The sequence below is a fragment of the Fukomys damarensis genome, unplaced genomic scaffold, assembly GCF_012274545.1.
Source record: "Fukomys damarensis isolate Sample0158 unplaced genomic scaffold, DMR_v1.0_HiC HiC_scaffold_5, whole genome shotgun sequence".
NCBI classification, from domain to species: Eukaryota; Metazoa; Chordata; class Mammalia; order Rodentia; family Bathyergidae; genus Fukomys; species Fukomys damarensis.
In genome coordinates, this window is record NW_022900917.1 from 21245234 (window position 1) to 21262595 (window position 17362).

Below are 17362 nucleotides of genomic sequence, written 5' to 3' on the forward strand. Positions count from 1 at the left end.
TTTTGGGCCAGGGATTTAGCTCAGTGATTCTGCTGCATGCTTCACAAGTGCAAGGTCTCGAGTTTGATCCCTGGTACCAAAAAAAAAAAAAAAAAAAAAAAAGAACAAGTTTTTATGCATGATATAGCACAATGAATCAGCAGTGAAAGAAGTCAATGTGATATTAGAATCCTTGTGAAGTATCATGTAGATTTAACTTAATTTACACTAGATGAAAGTGTCAGCACAGCATGAATAAGCATTAGAAGAGGACAGAAAATCCTTTACCTTATTTGGAAATAAAGTAACCTGTTTTTAATTGGTCAGATCAGGAGTAACTCATGGAGATGAGGTGCTAAGACTGTCAGTTAATTTAATCATTCTATGAGCTAATAATTCTTTGTACAAAGGAGAAAAATGATTGGGACAGTACAGGGGGGAATAACCAGCTAAGGGTTGATATGAATATAATTATAACACCCATGATATTGTATGATACAAATGATATATGGGAGATTATAATTCTATGTGAGAAAAGTGCTCAATGAACAGAATATATTGTTCATTATATGGATTTTTATATGTGTGTGTAAATTAGCTTTTTCTCAGAGACCTTTCACTTTGTCAGAAGCAATCCATAGTGAAGTATTGGAATAAAGAATGGACATATGTGAAGGGTATTTGAATTGTTTTCCTTCCTTTCTCTCTTGTGAATGTTATAAACTATACCTATACCACAGAACATCTATCTCATAATAAACATTGCCAGAAATTTTTGATATCACACAGAAAATAAAAGGGATATCAAAGGCTAATTTAAGGCATTTTTCTTATTCTTCTATATTTTAAGTCCACTACTCATTCCCCACCTTAGGCCATTGATGGAAGCTCATCCACAGGCTTTGTCCTACTTATTCACATCAGAGGAGATAAACTGATTGGAATTCCTATTCACAGAGTTGTGATTTAGTCTGGGAATATAATTCTTATTCTTTCTAGTAGACTATTTCATGTTTTGCTCACATGGGAACAAATAGTGTATTCTGTTGAAAGGCAATTCCTACATATTAAAAATGTGTTTCTGAGTACTAGTCCTCTTGGGAGGACATCTGTTTGGTGAAAATGTTTTCGCGAGTGCTTTTATGACCAATATTTAAATTTGAGCATGTGAAATTTTTTTTTCTCATTGAGTTTACTGGTACATTTCAGGTATACAGTACAGTTACATTCATCATTGGGATCTTGTACCTTTACATGACAGGTCTTGGTTCTCATTTTTTCCCCTTGTCCCTGCTCCCTTCACCCCCTCATACCCTCCCCCTTTACAAATACTTTATTTCCATTTTTTCATTTTCTTATATTTTCTTTTCCCTTATTCCATTTCACCCACCCATCCCAAATTCCCTACACCTTTAGCTCTTTTCTTCATATTTCACATGATCAATTATCTCATTAGGACCTTGTGTACTTTTATACTTTTTCACACCAGAGAAACTATTTTGTATTTACACATGTGTGACTTATTTATTTCACTTAGGAGTATATCTTCAAAATGTATCCATTTTCCTGTGAATGAATCTAATTTCTCATTCTTTATGGCTGCATAGTATTCCATTTTACAGAAAAACCACATCTTTATCCAGTCTCCACCTGATGGGCAAATTGGCTGTTTCCAAGTTTTAGCTATTACAAACTGTGCCGCTGTAAACATAGATACTCATATATCACTGTGGTATGATTCTTTTAATTCTTTTGAAAAGATATCCAGCAGAGGATGGCTGGATCAAATGGAACCTCTAGTCCCAGCTCTTTGAGGTATCTCCATATTGATTTCCATACTGGTTGCACTAGTCTGAACTCCCACCAACAAAGCAGAAGGGTTCCTTTCTCCCCACAACCCCGCCAACATTTGTTATGGGTTGATTTCTTGATAACAGCCATTCTTTGTGAGGTGAGGTGGAATCTCAGTGTAGTTTTCATCTGCATCTCTTGAATGACCAGTGATGTGGAAAATTTTTCATATATTTACTTGCTGCTTTTACTTCTTTATCTGAGAAATGTCTGTTCATTTCAGATGCCCATTTTTGAATCGGGTCTTTATATTTGGGGGAGTCTGATTGTTTTGAGTTCTTTATATATTCTAGGTCAGAGTCCTTTGCCTGAGGAGCAGCTGGTAAAAAATTTTCCCACATTGTAGGTTGTCTTTTTGTTCTCTTGATGGTTTCTTTTGCAGTGCAGAAGCTTTTAAATGAGACGAGATCCCAGTGGTTGATTCTTTCTGCTATTTCCCATGCTACTGAGGATTTGTTGATAAAGTCTTTTCCTATGCCAATGTCTTCAAGAGTTCTGCCCAACTTATCTTCCAGGAAGTTTAGTGACTCATTTTTAATATTTATATCTTTAATCCACTTGGATTTTAGTTTAGCATATGGTGAAAGATAAGGGTCTAGTTTTAATCATTGGCAGGTTGAAATCCAGTTTTTCCAACACCATTTATTAAGAAGGCTATCTTGCCTACAGTGAGGATGGTAGCCTCTTTTGTCAAAGATGAGGTAGCTGAGTACATCTGGAGTTGTTTTTGTATCTTCCAATCTATTGCACTGATCCTCAGGTCTTTTTCTTTGCCAGTACCATGCTGTTTTTACAGTGGCTTTGTAGTATAGTTTCAAATTGGATATTCTTATAACCCCTGCCATGTCTGTGTTTCCTAGGATGACCTTTGGTATTCTAGATTTCTTCTGCTTCCAAGTGAATTTTTGGATTCTTTTTTCTAGTTCTGTGAAATATAGTGTTGGAATTTCAACTGGCATTGCATTGAATCTGTATAGCAGTTTTGGTAGTATGGCCATTTTCACTATGTTGATTCTTCCTACCCACGAACAGGGGATATATTTCCATTTTCTTGTGTCCTCTTTGATCTCTTTTTTCAGAGTGCTGTAATTTTCAGTGTAGAGGTCTTTTGCTTCTTTCATTAGATTGATTCCTAGATACTTCATTTACTTGGATGCTATTGTGAAAGGAATTGTTTTCCTAATATCTCTCTCAGTGAGTCTGTTATTTGTATACAAGAAAGGTATTGAATTTTGAGTGTTGCCCTGGTATCCAGCTACTCTGTTAAAAGTGTCAATTAAGTCTAAAAGTATTTTGACGGAATTTTTTGGGTCTTCCATGTAGAGTATCATATTGTCAGCAAATAATGACAGTTTAACTTCTTCCTTTCCTGTCTTTATTGCTTTAATTTCTTTCTCTTGTCTAATTCCTGTGGCTAATGTTTCCAGAACTATATTGAAGAGGAGTGGTGATAGTGGGCATCCTTGTCTTGTTCCTGATTTTAACGTGAAGGTTTTTAGTTTTGGGCCATTTAATATGATGTTGGCTGTTGGTTTTTCATAGATAGCCTTTATTAAGTTGAGATATAGACCATCTATTCTAATTTTTTGCAGGGTTTTTAATCATGAATGGGTGTTGAATTTTGTCAAATGCTTTTTCTGCATCTATCGAGAGGATCATATGGTTTTTGTCCTTGACTTTGTTAATATAGTGTATTACATTTATTGAGTTACGTATGTTGAACCATCCTTGCATCCCTGGAATAAATCTGACTTGGTCAGGATGTATGATCTTCTTGATGATCCTCTGTATTCTGTTTGCTAGTATCTTATTAAGGATTTTTGCATCTATATTCATTAAGGAGATTGGCCTGTAGTTCTCTTTTTTAGTTGCATCTTTCCCTAGTTTGGGAATCAAAGTGATACTTGTTTCCAGGAATGAATTTGGAAGTATTGCTTCCCTTTCAATTTCATTGAAAAGTTTAAAGAGTAGTGGCAGTAGCTCTTCTCCAAATATCTTGTAAAATTGAACAGTGAATCCATCAGGACCTGAGCTTTTCTTAGTTGGTAAATTTTTAATTACATTTTCAATTTCACTGATTGTAATTGGGGTGTTTAAAATGTTTTTATCTTCTTTGTTCAACTTTGGTAATTCATAAATATCTAGAAATCTATCCATTTTTCTGTGTTTTCCATTTTATTAGAGTACAGGTTCTCAAAGTAGATATTGATGATCTTCTGGATTTCTGTTGGATTTGTTGGGACTTCACCTTTTTCATTCTTAATTGCATGGATCTGATACTTTTCTTTCCTTTTTTGATAAGGTTAGCTAAGGGTTTATCAATTTTATTTATTCTTTCAAAAAACCAACTCTTCAATTCATTTATTTTTTTGTATCATTTTCTTAGTTTCCATTGCATTGATTTCTACTCTAATCTTTGTAGTTTCCTCTCTTGTTCAAGCTTTGAGTTTTTCTTGTTCTTGTTTTTCTAAGAGTCTAAGATTCATCATTATGTTGTTTATTTGAGCTCACTCTGTTTTCCTAGTGTGGATATTCAGTGCTATGAATTTTCCATGTAGAACTGCTTTTATTGTGTCCCATAAGTTCCTGTATGTTATATTGGTATTATCATTTATTTGTAAAAACTGTCTAAGTTCTTCTTTAATTTCCTCTGTGACCCATTGATTGTTCAGGAGAGTGTTGTTCAATTTCCATGTGTTTGTGAAGTTCCTGAGGTTTCTTATGCTATTGATTCCACTATGATCTTATAATATACAGGGATAACTTCGATTCCTTTGCATTTATTCAAACCTGTTCTATGAGCTAGTATGTGGTCTATCTTGGAGAATAACCCATGTGTAGCCAAAAAGAATGTATATTCTGATTTTGTGTGGTGGAACACTCTATAGATGTCTATTAAAGCCATATGTTCAAAAGTTCTAGTATTCCATTGTTGAATTTTTGCCTAGATGGTCTATCTATTTGTGGTATTGGGGTATTTAGATTCCCCACTACAACTGTATTAGTGCTTATTTGTTTTTTTCTGCTACTTAATATTTGTTTTATATAGTTGGGAGCATTAATATTTGGTGCATATGTGTTTATGATCGTCATCTCTTCCTCTTGCATTGTTCCCTTTATAAGGATGTAGTGGCCTTCTTTGTCTCTCTTAATCAGTTTTGTTTTGAAAACTGTGAATAAGATAGCTACCCCTGCTTTTTTCTGGCTCCTGTCGCATGGAGAATTGTTTTCCATCCTTTCACTTTCAATCTGTGGGTTTCTTTTTGCACTAGGTATGTTTCTTGTATACAACATTTTGTTGGATTTTGCTTCTTAATCCATTCTGCCAGTCTGTTTCTCTTGATTGGTGAATTAAGACCATTGACATTGATGGCTATAACTGATATATACTGACTTATTATTGTCCTTTTGTTGACTCTTTTTACTCCCCTGCTTTTAGTTTCTTGCCTTGCCTATTTGATTTGCTCTGTTGGACCTCATGGTATTGTAGCCTTCATTGTCTTTTTCTAGGATATTGGTTAGAATTCCTTATAATGCTGGTTTGGTATTCATGAAGTTTCTCAGGTGTTCTTTGTCATGGAAGTATCCTATTTCCCCATCCATGTTGAAAGAGAGTTTTGCAGGATACATCAGTCTATGTTGGAGGTTTTTATCTTTTAGGACTTGAAATACCTTACTCAAGGCTGTCCTTGATCTGAGGGTTTGTGTTGAAAAGTCTGCTGTGATTCTGATGGACTTTCCTTTGCATGTGATTTGTTTCTTTTCCCTTACTGCTTGTAGTATTTTGTTCTTCTGTTGGGTTTCTGGGATCCTGATTATTATATGTCTAGGTGTAGATTTTTTTTGATCGTGGCTAGTTGGAGTCCTATATGCCTCACTTATCTGTATGTCACATTCTTCCCTTCTGTTTGGGAAGTTTTCTGTCATTAATTCTGTGAACAGCTTTTTTAGTCATTTGTATTTTCTCCTGCTATTATACAGATTCCTATCAGCTTTATGTTATTCTTCTTTGCATCATCTAGGAATTGTTGGATTGATTTCTCATTATCATTTACTGATTTTAAGGGACCTCTCTTTTCATGGTCACTGACTATCTTCTATATCTGAGATTCTATCTTTGCATTCTTTTATCCTGCTGCAAAAAGTTTCAGTAGAGTTTTTAATGTCCTGGATATCTGTTTGGCTCTGTTTCATGGATTCCACTTCTTTCCTATATTGGGCATTCATTGTTTCCATTTCTTTCTTATGCTGGGCCTTCATGGTTTCTATCATGGTCCTGAGGTCATCTATTTTTTTTTTTTCTCAGTTTCTGTTCTGGAGTCTCGAATCATGACATCCATTTTGCTCACCATCTCTATGGTTATCTGGGAAATCATTTCTGTTTTGAATTTTTCTAGAGCCTGATTGATCTGATTTGTTACTTCCTGTGCTATGGCTTCAGGGTGTCCTGCTGGTTCATTATCAGACTTTTCATCCTCATTTGCCCTACTGTTTGCCATTGGTGAACTGGAAGTCTGTCTTTGTGTCTTGCTTAAGTGTTTTCTCATTTTTATTTTTGTTGTTGGGTTGTCCTTGGTTTAATTCCTGGGTTATTACTTAAATCTTCCTGATATAGTTGTGCTTTAGCTTTTGAGTCTCTAATGACTCATAGACATTCTGATTTTCACCATAGCAGAGAAGACAACTCATTAAATCAATCACAATCCTTTAGCCCAATTGATACAATCAGCAACAGAAAAGGATCAAGTACAACTTACAAATTGACCACTTCTTGTAGTCATTAATCTATCACCTTTAAACCATGTGAATTAAATTAAAATCAAGGAGCAGCCCAAAATATGTTTGCAGTGAATAAACTCTTCAATATATCATCTTTACCATTTAGGATGGGGGCTTAAACAGAGTTAGGATCAGAGGAGTAGATAAGTAAAAGAATTGGAGAAGGTTTCAAGTGAAGCCAGAGGACATAGGATGACCATACAATCTTTAGGAAACTGTTGAAATCAAAAGGGAAAGTCAGAGTCCAAGAATAAGGACAAAAATATAACAATTTAACAGTAATAGGGACTGACTTTCCTTTGAAACTATTGACCCTCGAATGAAGTAAAATGAGAGAAGAAAAGAACATAAAGAAAAAAGAAAAAAATGATAAAAGAAGAAATACGAGTTAGGGCAGGGACAGGAACAGAAAGGAAGATGAGGAATAATATGGGGGAGCAAGTGACTGAGTTGGAAATAGAGGATAGAAAAAAGAAAGAATTTGCAGGGTGAAATGAAGAAAAGAAAGAAGAAAAAGAATTTGAAGGACCTCTTTCAGACTATATCTCTGCTGTCATAATATACAATGTGTGCAGACATGTGCAGAACTAAGTCCTTTGATCTCAGCTAGCCAATGGCAGACGCCTGAGATTAAGACTGATTTTGGGCTGCAAGGCCCAAATTGAGTTCCCTGACCTCCTGTAGGGTTGAGCTCTGCAAAGTTCTACTATGGGTTCCCTCTGCCCTTTCTTTCAAGATGTTCAAAGTCTGGAGCTCAGGAAAATGCCCTTTATGACCACCTGTGCCTCTATAGAGTAGATCCAAGGACTGGCACAATCAGGAGGCCAGAGAGCGGAGGGGTGGGTGTTGCAGCGCCTTCTGTGTGACAAGCTAGTCCTCACCGATTGGGCCCAGGCAGGCCAGAGGGAGAATGGATCTCTGATCAACTCTCTCAGGCCTCCACCTTCCACCTTCTGCTTAGCATGTGTAATATTCTTATTAAAAATTAATAAAATTTTATTAATTATATCTTTTTAAAAACACATCAGTGAAATGTTGGTGTTTTTGTGATGAAAAAGATTGTTTGAGATGAATGAGAGTTATGAAGTGAAGGTTCTGCAAACCGTCTTATATATACAATTTATGAGAGGCCCCCAGCATTTTGGTAAGAAGACCTGAGCTAAATCCTAGTTGTGCTGTCTGTATGATCCATGTCATGTTAATCTCTGTAGCCCCAGATTGTTAATCAATAAAAGAGTTACTAATATGTAATTGAAACATATTAATAAAGGTCCTTTCTTAGCACCAGTCATCTTGTGAGTTTTAGTAAATGATAGCTTATTATTATTAAATGTAAAGTCATCAGTAGTTTTAAAGAAATCTCATCTCTCTCATAAAGTGAACTGGTTAGATTCTGTGAAAATAACCTGGTTTCTTTTCAGCATGTGTCTAACTTGAGGTTCTCTAAGAGTCTTGTTTTTGTATTACCTGCTTAGATCGGTGTGGTAATTTACCCAGAAGCCCAGCAGGACAGTTTTGCATGTGGTGAGCTGACCTGAGTTATATTACATCAACCTTGAACAGCTAAGGCATCAGTGGCTAATAAGTACCAGACCAAAGAGAAATTTATATATAAATTTAAGGATAGGACCCCTGAGCATCATTACATGATAATAAAATAACTTCTATTTTTGCTCATAATATGTGTTTACTGTAGAAAATTTAGAAAATGCCAATATCAAAAAAGAAGAAAAAATTATATTTCACATTGCTCACTGTAAATTACAGTGGATAACATTTCAGTATATAATGTGTAGGTTTTTTTTTCTGAACAAGCAGTATGTTGTTTTTTCTAACAAACCACGGAATCACAGTGAACATATTTCTTTGAAGTGTTTTCTTTATTTAATGGTATATTATGATTAATATGACGTATTGTGTCCTCCAAAAGCCACCACTGTTCACAGACCGATGTCACAAAACTCACCATGGAGAGGAAACTATGTCTTATTTGAGAGTGCATCATTTGTCAATGATTCCTATAACCCAGCAACAATCCTGCACTAAGCTTACCACATGTTGCTTTCTTCCTCTGAATATTCTTTCTGTCCCCTCTCCCCAGCAACCATTTGGTTGTAGTTGACTCTTGTTCCTTCTTAAAGTCTCTTCTTCCATATTTTTCTCAGCCTCAATTTTCTTGGCTTACTTCCTGGGTCCTGGAAAAAGAAATGTAAAAAGTAAAAAAAAAAAAACAAAGCAAAATTAATAAATGAATGAATAAAAAATAAATAAATGTAGTGTTTGCACATTCAATCAGCATTTATTAGCCAGGTGTGGTTGCACATGCCTGTAAACCCAGCCCAAAGGCTGAGGCAGGAGGATTGCTCCTATTTCGAGGCCAGCCAAGGCTGCACAGGGAGACTTGGTCTCAAAAAAATCAAACTGAACCAAACCAAACCAAAAAGAAAAACAAAATCCCAATAATTTAAGTGCTTCCTAATCATGAGGACCTGAAGTCCCAGTTGGATATTTCTCTAAGAACTTCTTTTGCAGTATCCTCAGATTATTATTTCATAGCAAATATCACATTGCAGTATATTTGTCCATATCCATTCTGAATTGTGAGCTCTCTGAGCACCCAATCACTGCCAGTCTTGCTTACTTTTACAAATGCCCAGCACCTGAGCTCATGCATCTTCACATTTAATTAATACCTCAAATATCATGTCACAAACTAAACTTCTAGCATTCTTCCTCCAAACCTGTTCCTCTTACAGATTATTCTCATTAAAAAGGCAGGATTTCCTTCTGTCTGTTTTTCAAGTCTATGATAACTCCTCTTTCTCATTCACATGCCATATCATCAGCAAATCATGTTACTTCTACATCCCATATCCCATTGTCCCCACCCTGTCCAACAACTGTAAGACTAGGGTTTAGCAGGAGAAGTGCCTAGTTACATAGTTTGCACTCTTGGGGGCACACAAGTGAAGATGCTCCGGATACCACATTTGAATTGCCCAAATGCTAAGTGCCTCCTTACATTAATTTTGTGTTCTTGGTCACTCTCTTGCTTACATCCACTCACAGGCTGCTGTCAGTCCACCATGATTTCATATTTGGATGCGGCAGGAACCTCTAAGTGACTCTACTTCTCTTCCCATCCTCCTGTGGTTGACCCCAGCATACTTGATCCTATTAAATCATAAGCGAGATCCTGTCAATTCTGCTCTCTGACATTTCTTATAAAGTAAAGGTAGAGATGGTCTAGTTGGTGTTATCTGACTGGCATGCCCTGAAAACTTGGATGTAGCTAACTGGTGGAGAACTTGCCTAGTGAACATGAAGCCCTGGTTTTGATCCTTAGCATCACCCAAAGAGAAAAATATCCTTTTAAAGTATTTCATTATTATTCCAAACTCATGTACTTTACTCCACCTACTTATGCTGTCTCTTGAATATAGTATATACAGTCCTGCCACAGGATCTTTGAACTTGTTGTTTCTTCTACTTGGAAAGCTCTGACTGCCCTTAGATGTTCTTTATTTCTTCTAGTGTTTTACTTCATTGTCACCTTCTCAGGGAGATCTGTCCTGACCGGGCTACCCACAGTGTTAACACACTCATATTTCCTTCCCTGATTTGCTTACCTTTAGCACCTACCACTTCACATACACACACATACACACAGAGACACACACAGTACGAATATGCATATTGTTTCCCCGGCCCCTACTCCCACTAGATCGTATCCTTCACTAGATCGTATCCTTTCTGTCTTTCATTGATGTAGCTAGTGCAAGTTTCCTCAGTGCCAGGAACTCCATAAGTACTTGCTTATTGGACACTGCATCTATAGATAGGTTTCTCTATCTGCTGATTTATTAATTTTATTTTGTTTTGCCGCTTGCTTTCTCATGAGATAGGCAGGAAGCCTAGAAGGCTGAGGCAGTCTGGCTGCACTCCCAATGGTTACACCCACTCCCAGAGTGCTTCAGGCCAGCTCTTGAGTCTGGATACCCTATTCCGCTCATACTCTGAACATCTTCACGAACGTCCAAGTTCTGGGGCTTCCAGCAGCTGAGACCCCTTATGAATTTAAAGTAATAAAGAAGAACGAACCCACATATGTGACAGAATAAACTTCTTTTGTGAAAAGATTTAAAACTAGCATAACAATTTTGACATTGTTATCAAACTTGTCAAAAGAGCATACACCTGGATGGGTATGAAAGCAAAAAACTTCTCTTTGTCAAATGTTAAAATATTTTTCTATCTTGAGAAATCAGTGCATTACATCTTTCATTTTGTTAAAAGAAATAGCTTATATGCAGGAATGAAAAATCTACTATGTTAAAATAAATAATATTTTTAAGAGGCTTGAATCACAGGCTTTTTGATGGGTCTGCTCAGGTTGTCTCTTTCATACAGAATTAGTTTTCAAAATTCCTATGATATTCATGGAAATTGCTCACTACTTTGCTCTTCAAATGACATCCTTGGTGCTTGAGAAAGATTTTTGAATGCCTTTATTTGATTCTTGACAGCTGTGCATTCTTCTAGGTTGCCAGAGGAGGCTCTATCTTGTTTAAATGTAAATACCTGGTTACTTCACTCTCTGTCATGGAGGGCAGTTTATTCTTTTTGTAGAAAGCCTTGATTTTGAAGGCAGAATTGACCAAAGGCCTTCATTAGTTGGCAGGCTTCAAACTGTTTCCAGACCCTTTGTTTACTTCTATAGAGCAGACTTTGTTTTCCTGCCAGTGAGTTTGACAGAGCAGTAAAAATGGGCCAGGAAGTGGGGCACAGACACAGGTTGGGAACCATTTTGATCTTGCAGAGTACCAAGATGATGCTGTCCCTTGACTGTAGCCCAAGTGGATCAGCTGGGAGCATTCTGACTCCTCTATACCCTGGACAATTAGGATCCTAGAATGCTCATTTCAAGAGGCACGAGGGGCAGGTGTGGAGGAAGCAGCTTTGCATTGGTCACTTACAATCTTAGCTTGGATGAGGAAACCTTAGAAGTGTCTGTAGTAAAATAAACATGTTGCATTCATACTCATAAAGCCATTAAATATGAGTGTGTGTGTGTGTGTGTGTGTGTGTGTGTGTGTGTTTTGGAGGGGGTATTAAATTCCACAATTTATGCTGTCATTTCTGCAGCACATCTAGTGAAGTATCTAGGCGTTTCTCCTAATATCTCTATTGCAACTTCTAAATCATAGTCTTCATGTATTAGCTGAAAGCATTAAAACTGGAAATTACCATAATGGTGCTATTTATCCCTCATTTATGGAGCTACTAGTGTTATTTTTCCACCGACTTTTCAGAATGCATTTCAGCCAGCAGTGTTTCTGGTCCAGTTGATGAAACTCAGTTGTACTTAAAAAACACAGTTGGGCATTGTATCAGAAGACTAAAGTAGCAGGCTTGTCATTTCACAAAAGGGACTTACAGAGGTTGCAGTCCCTGTAATTGGAGAGTATTTCATCTGGTAGTTTAGCCTGTGGACTAATGCCTTATTTCACAGCTAATCATCCCCATGTGCTTATGTAACTGGACCAGTGTTTGAACATTTCAGCAGCACTATAAGCTGGATGTAAGAAATGCAATTTCACTTTATATATATGTAAAAAAGACCTAAAAGTGAAGGGCGAGTGAGACATAAACCCTGAAAGAGTTGCTTAGCCTGAACCAAAAGGTTGAAAGAATAAAATGGTGTGTGTGTGTGTGTGTGTGTGTGTGTGTGTGTGTGTGTATGTGATAACCCTGAGGTTGTTAGAGCAGTTTTACTTCATGATGTTTTTATTCTCAGCTAAGACACTAGGAAACTCTCTTGGAACTCACAAGCAGCCTTCATTATGGTGTCTGTGGCACTGCCACAGGGTCTTTGCATTATTTATTCCAGCCTGCTATACTCATCCAGCTTTTGGTGAGTATTTTCAGATGGAATCACTAATTAGCACATATGTGGAAATTTCTCAAAGCAGTTGGGCCCCCTCCTCATTACTTTTTAATTTTTTCTATTTGCCTAACACGTGTCAAAGATAAAATTTAAACTGATGGGTTGGAGGAATTTTCAGACTGAAGTGCACACGTTCCATGGGAAAATAATTAATCAAGCAAGGGACCTTTTATATGATCAGAAAAAAAGCTATTCAACTGTGTCCCAATGGAAAATGAAGTTGGTTTAGCCCATACTATGTTCTATGGTGCATTTTTATTAGTTAATTTCTAGGAGAGCTTTTTAAAAATTGCCTTGCAAGTATTTTAACTATCTGTAAATTGTGTCTTGATTTATCAATGTGCCTCTTGTCATTACTAGGCTAAATCACAGCTTCCTTCTATTTCCTTGTTTTGAACACTGTATATATTGAGTACAATTTCCTATTAGATTACAGTTCACATTTTAAAGAACATACCTTAATTTTTTAGTTGTTTCAAAACACTAGGATCAAAGTGAAAACAAGATCTCTATCTCCACATCATCTTTCTTAGCTCTTTCCCCTATCGTTCTCTGTCAAAAACGAAACTAAGTCATATAGCCAAATATAGCACGGTATGAAATGTGAATTTTTAGGTAGTGGTGTTTTTAAGATAACAGTAATATTTGGGTTTAGCCAGAAGAGAAAATAATTGTACTGAGAGGTGGAGAGCCCATAAGAATATTTAAAGATAGATTGTCACAATAAAACAGATGGAGAAAAAAAGCACGATAGCATTTTGTGCTGAATTTCAGCCAATTCAAGGTGCTTTTAATCTGTGCTGTCCAACATGGTAGCCATCAGCTAAATGCGAGTATTGAGCGTTTGAAATGTGTGGCTAGTCCAAATTGATGTATGCTGTAATTATAAAAAAATACATATTGGATTTCAAAGAGTATGGAATAAAGAATGTAAATATTTTGTTAATATTTTGTTGTTTCCTGTTAAAATGGTTAAGATTTTTGATGTATTGGGTCAAGTAATAAAATTAATTTCACTTATTTCTTTTCATTTTTTATGAGTGTTAAAAACTTGAAACCACATAAGGAGCTCATATTTCTGGCACACATTACATTTCTACTGGACAGTGCTGATCTAAATTAACAACTTTCATTACTTTTAATATTTAAATAGTTTAAACTTTAAGGACAGATTGTCCTTAAATTTCCCCAAATTTGTGGAAAGAAGTTCTTGTTTCTTTTTTCAAAATATTTAGCTAATTTTCCAGGCTGCTTTTTGTGTTTGGATCTTTGCTCTTGTTCCTCTGCTTGGAATGCCAGTGTACTCTTGGCCAGCCATATAAGGAAAGCCCACTCACTCATTTTTCGATACTTGCCTCAAATATTTCTGGAGTTTAGGCTTAAAATTAAGGTCCATTATGAGGTGCTGCCATGACATCTGGTGAGGCTGGGAAGGCCTCCAATGGCCTAACCCTCAGTCCCCACCTCCTCTGGATATGGTCATCCAGCCAAGGTCAGTCCTGCTGCTTATCCCTAGGAGTAGTAGATCCAGTTCCCTGCCAATTACTCAAAAAAGTCAGTCACATCCTCCTGTGCCAACCTGGGGGGCCCTCATCCTTGCACTATTATAAGGCCTTTCATAGCTCCTAGTCCTTCTATTCCAGAGTGCAAGCACCGTGTGACCTTGCATGACATGCAGTGTTTCCCTTGCCTGGCCTCTGAGTATGTGTGACTAATAAACTGCTGTCTGTATCCTTCAGTGTCGGGGGCTGACCTCAGAGCATAATCTCTCCCTCATTGACCTTTCCCATAAACCTTTCCTCATTTGCCCTCTTCTGACACAGAGCTAACCATCCCTGCTGAGTCACACCCCCAGTGTCCTGTGTGTCCTTCTGTCTCAGTAACCAGACCAACTGGGGCACTAATTTGCATATTAATCATGGCCCTGGTAAAAACCAAAAGCTCCCTGAAGGTAGCAACAGTTTCTCTTGTGTTATTTTATTTATTTATTTTTGTTTCTGATTCTGAGAACAGCACTGGGGACACAGAAGGTACTCAGTAAATGTTTCGTGAATGAATGAATTTAGGAACCAGGGCTCTCCCATGGGTAAGTTTCAATTCAAAACCAGCTCTTTCACTGATGTTCATGACCTCTGGCCCTGACAACCTCTGGGATTCAGAAAAGACAATTCACAGTTTATATTTCTGTGCTTCAGTTTCTATCTCGGTCGGCAGACTGTCTTCCATTTAGTATTAAATTAACTTAAAAAGAAAGTGCAAGTACCTTGTTTGAAAATCTCTTCCGTTTGCTGGCAATTTAATTTTCAGCCCAGATATGATGTGGCCTCCCTGGTGGCCAGTGTCTGCTTTTCATTTGCTGGGCGTCGCTCATGGGATCCCAGAACATTGCAGGAAGGCCAGGGCCAGTACACATGTGTTAACTTCAGAGTCTCAGGACTCGCCCCTCAGCCTGCTGCCATCACTGCACTTCTAGAAGGAAGCCCTGCTGTCTTTTCTGCAAAGTGTCTTGCATTATTTTTTAAACATTTCGCCTTTGATACGTACCCAAACTCCACACATTTTTTCCCCTTAATTTTTAAACCCACGTACACTTCAAGGGAAATCGAATCCATATGTTTCTGATTCATTTACACACAACTCATCAAAATGTTGTTATAAAAGAGCTAAACTCAAATCCCACGGGGGCTGAGTAGGTTTCAGACTTGGCTGAAGGCTCTTGCTTTCCTGATCAGGGCTGGCTGGATACGAGCACACCAGCTGCAGTGAAACAGGAGCCCTCACACCTTTCAGAATCTGAACTGAATAGCACCTTTCCTGGAGGTACAGGGGCCATATGACTCCTTACCCTAAAGTCAGCCTTCATCTGCACAGCTTCCATGGCCTGTGCTTGTTCTCACCCAGAAAACAATCAGGAAAAGGAGCTCTTTACACTGTTCTAGCCAAGTTGGAACGATCAGACGTCTTCTAGGGAGACTAGTTATGTATGTTGTTCTACCTGATTGTAGATGTATAAAAATCATACAGTTGGCAGAGACCCTGCAAAATCACTCTCCTTCCATCAAACAGGCCTCAGAAAACCCCTAAGCAAACAGTAAAGCTATGCTAATTGCTGCCGCAAGAAATGTTATATATTGAAGTCCAGTTCTTATTTCCTTTCAGGCAATTCTGACCCCAGCTCAACAACTCTCAGTGTCAATAACTGTCAAATTTAGGTGCATATACAAGGCTGGTGTTCTTGCCTCCAACTAAATTCTAGAGAAGCTGTTAGTTCTTAGGTAATGAAGCATGCAGCTGCCTCACTGTGCCATTTGTTTCCCAATCACCATTGGAACTCGGGTAAAGACTGGTGGGGCAGCCAGCAATGAGATGCTCACTCCATGTAGGATTGAGAACTGTCTTTGGCTGGAACTGATCAAGTAGTTTGATTGTGAGAATTGAAAGAACTGTCACATTTCCACCTGAAAATTTTCAAGGCAATCACAGCATTAAAAAACTATGTTTGGGGTTCCATGCTTTTGGTGCTGATACAGAAAGTAGAAATACAAGATGTCTCAAGTACCACGGATAGATTCGCCAGTCAGTTGAGATCCACCATAGGTTAGCAGGAATTAGTAAAACCCCAGAGGACTCTGATCTCTGAAGTAGTGCACTCACTCACAGACAAAGTTGCTCCAAAATGCAGCAGTCTTGGGTGACATCCTAGAATAGGGAACATTCTGATGGATGTTTTGATTAAATTCATTGAATGTAACTGCTCTGAAATGGTGGGGTCTCATTAATATCCAGAAGTTTGTGAGTTGACATCAAAATAGCATCAGGCCCTCAGCTAAATTCTTGCTTCTCCCAGGAATTCTTGCTTCAGTTTAATTAGCATGGGGGCTTTGACTTCACAACCTCTTCCTACATGAAACAAGTGTACCCTCAAGTGCTCATGTTCATAAACTCTGACAGATGTTTCTTTACAAAAACATGCAGGCCCAACATCTTTTGAAACCTTCAACACATGATGTTCTTTCTCTCTCCAAACTTTTTCTACATTATTTACACTTTTTACTAAAACCTATACTAAGTAATCTGCTGAGCCTGGCCCTAAAATAACATTGTATGGAGATGTTTTGGGTTTTTAAAATATGCTCATTATTGTTTTTATTTTTCTCTCATTTTGGTCATGGAATATTCCTCTGGGTGATTATTTAGAGACATCATAGTCTGATCTAAATTTGTTATGATGGGTTGGTTGATGCAGCTATAAACAAAAGAACAATGGGACATGTCATGAGAGCACACTTTTATAGACTAGAGAGGCAGCTTCTTTTCTTTTTACATTATTAGGCACATTGTAGCAGCAGATATGATTTGACCCAAGCTGTCAGAATCTCTCTGGATTGTTCTTGCATGCATTAGGAGGTCCTTTGGCCACAATGAGCTGCAGCTCTTGGAATCCTGCTAGAAGGCAAATTTTGAAATCCTGTAAAAGACCTACTGATTGTATTAGAAGTGGCACATTCATTTCTAAGAATCTGGGGTTTGGATAAAGTAATGTATTTTTACAAAATCCTATGGCAATCAGGATATAGTTAGGCATAGGATTTGTATCCCAGCTTCTCTTCTGAAATGTAAAGATAACAGAAATATTTACAGGTGCAACCTGTAGAATCCTGACATCTGTTCAGCCCATTCTCAGCATATTCTATTGATCCCTCTATTAAGCTAGCCAGGTGAGGTGAGCATTACCTCATCTGTTCCACAAGCAGACACTGAGACTCATGGAGTTTGGGTCATTTGTTCCACACAATAGGGCGAGTA

General features: G+C 37.5%; 1 non-coding gene across 1 annotated transcript; it reads right to left on the bottom strand.

Annotated features, from left to right (window-relative positions):
• Window positions 1-16879: 16879 nt before the first annotated feature.
• Window positions 16880-17005, bottom strand: LOC117285060. The gene has a single exon (XR_004516070.1). It is a non-coding gene; the product is annotated as a small nucleolar RNA SNORA44 (small nucleolar RNA).
• Between the last annotated feature and the right edge of the window lie 357 nt (window positions 17006-17362).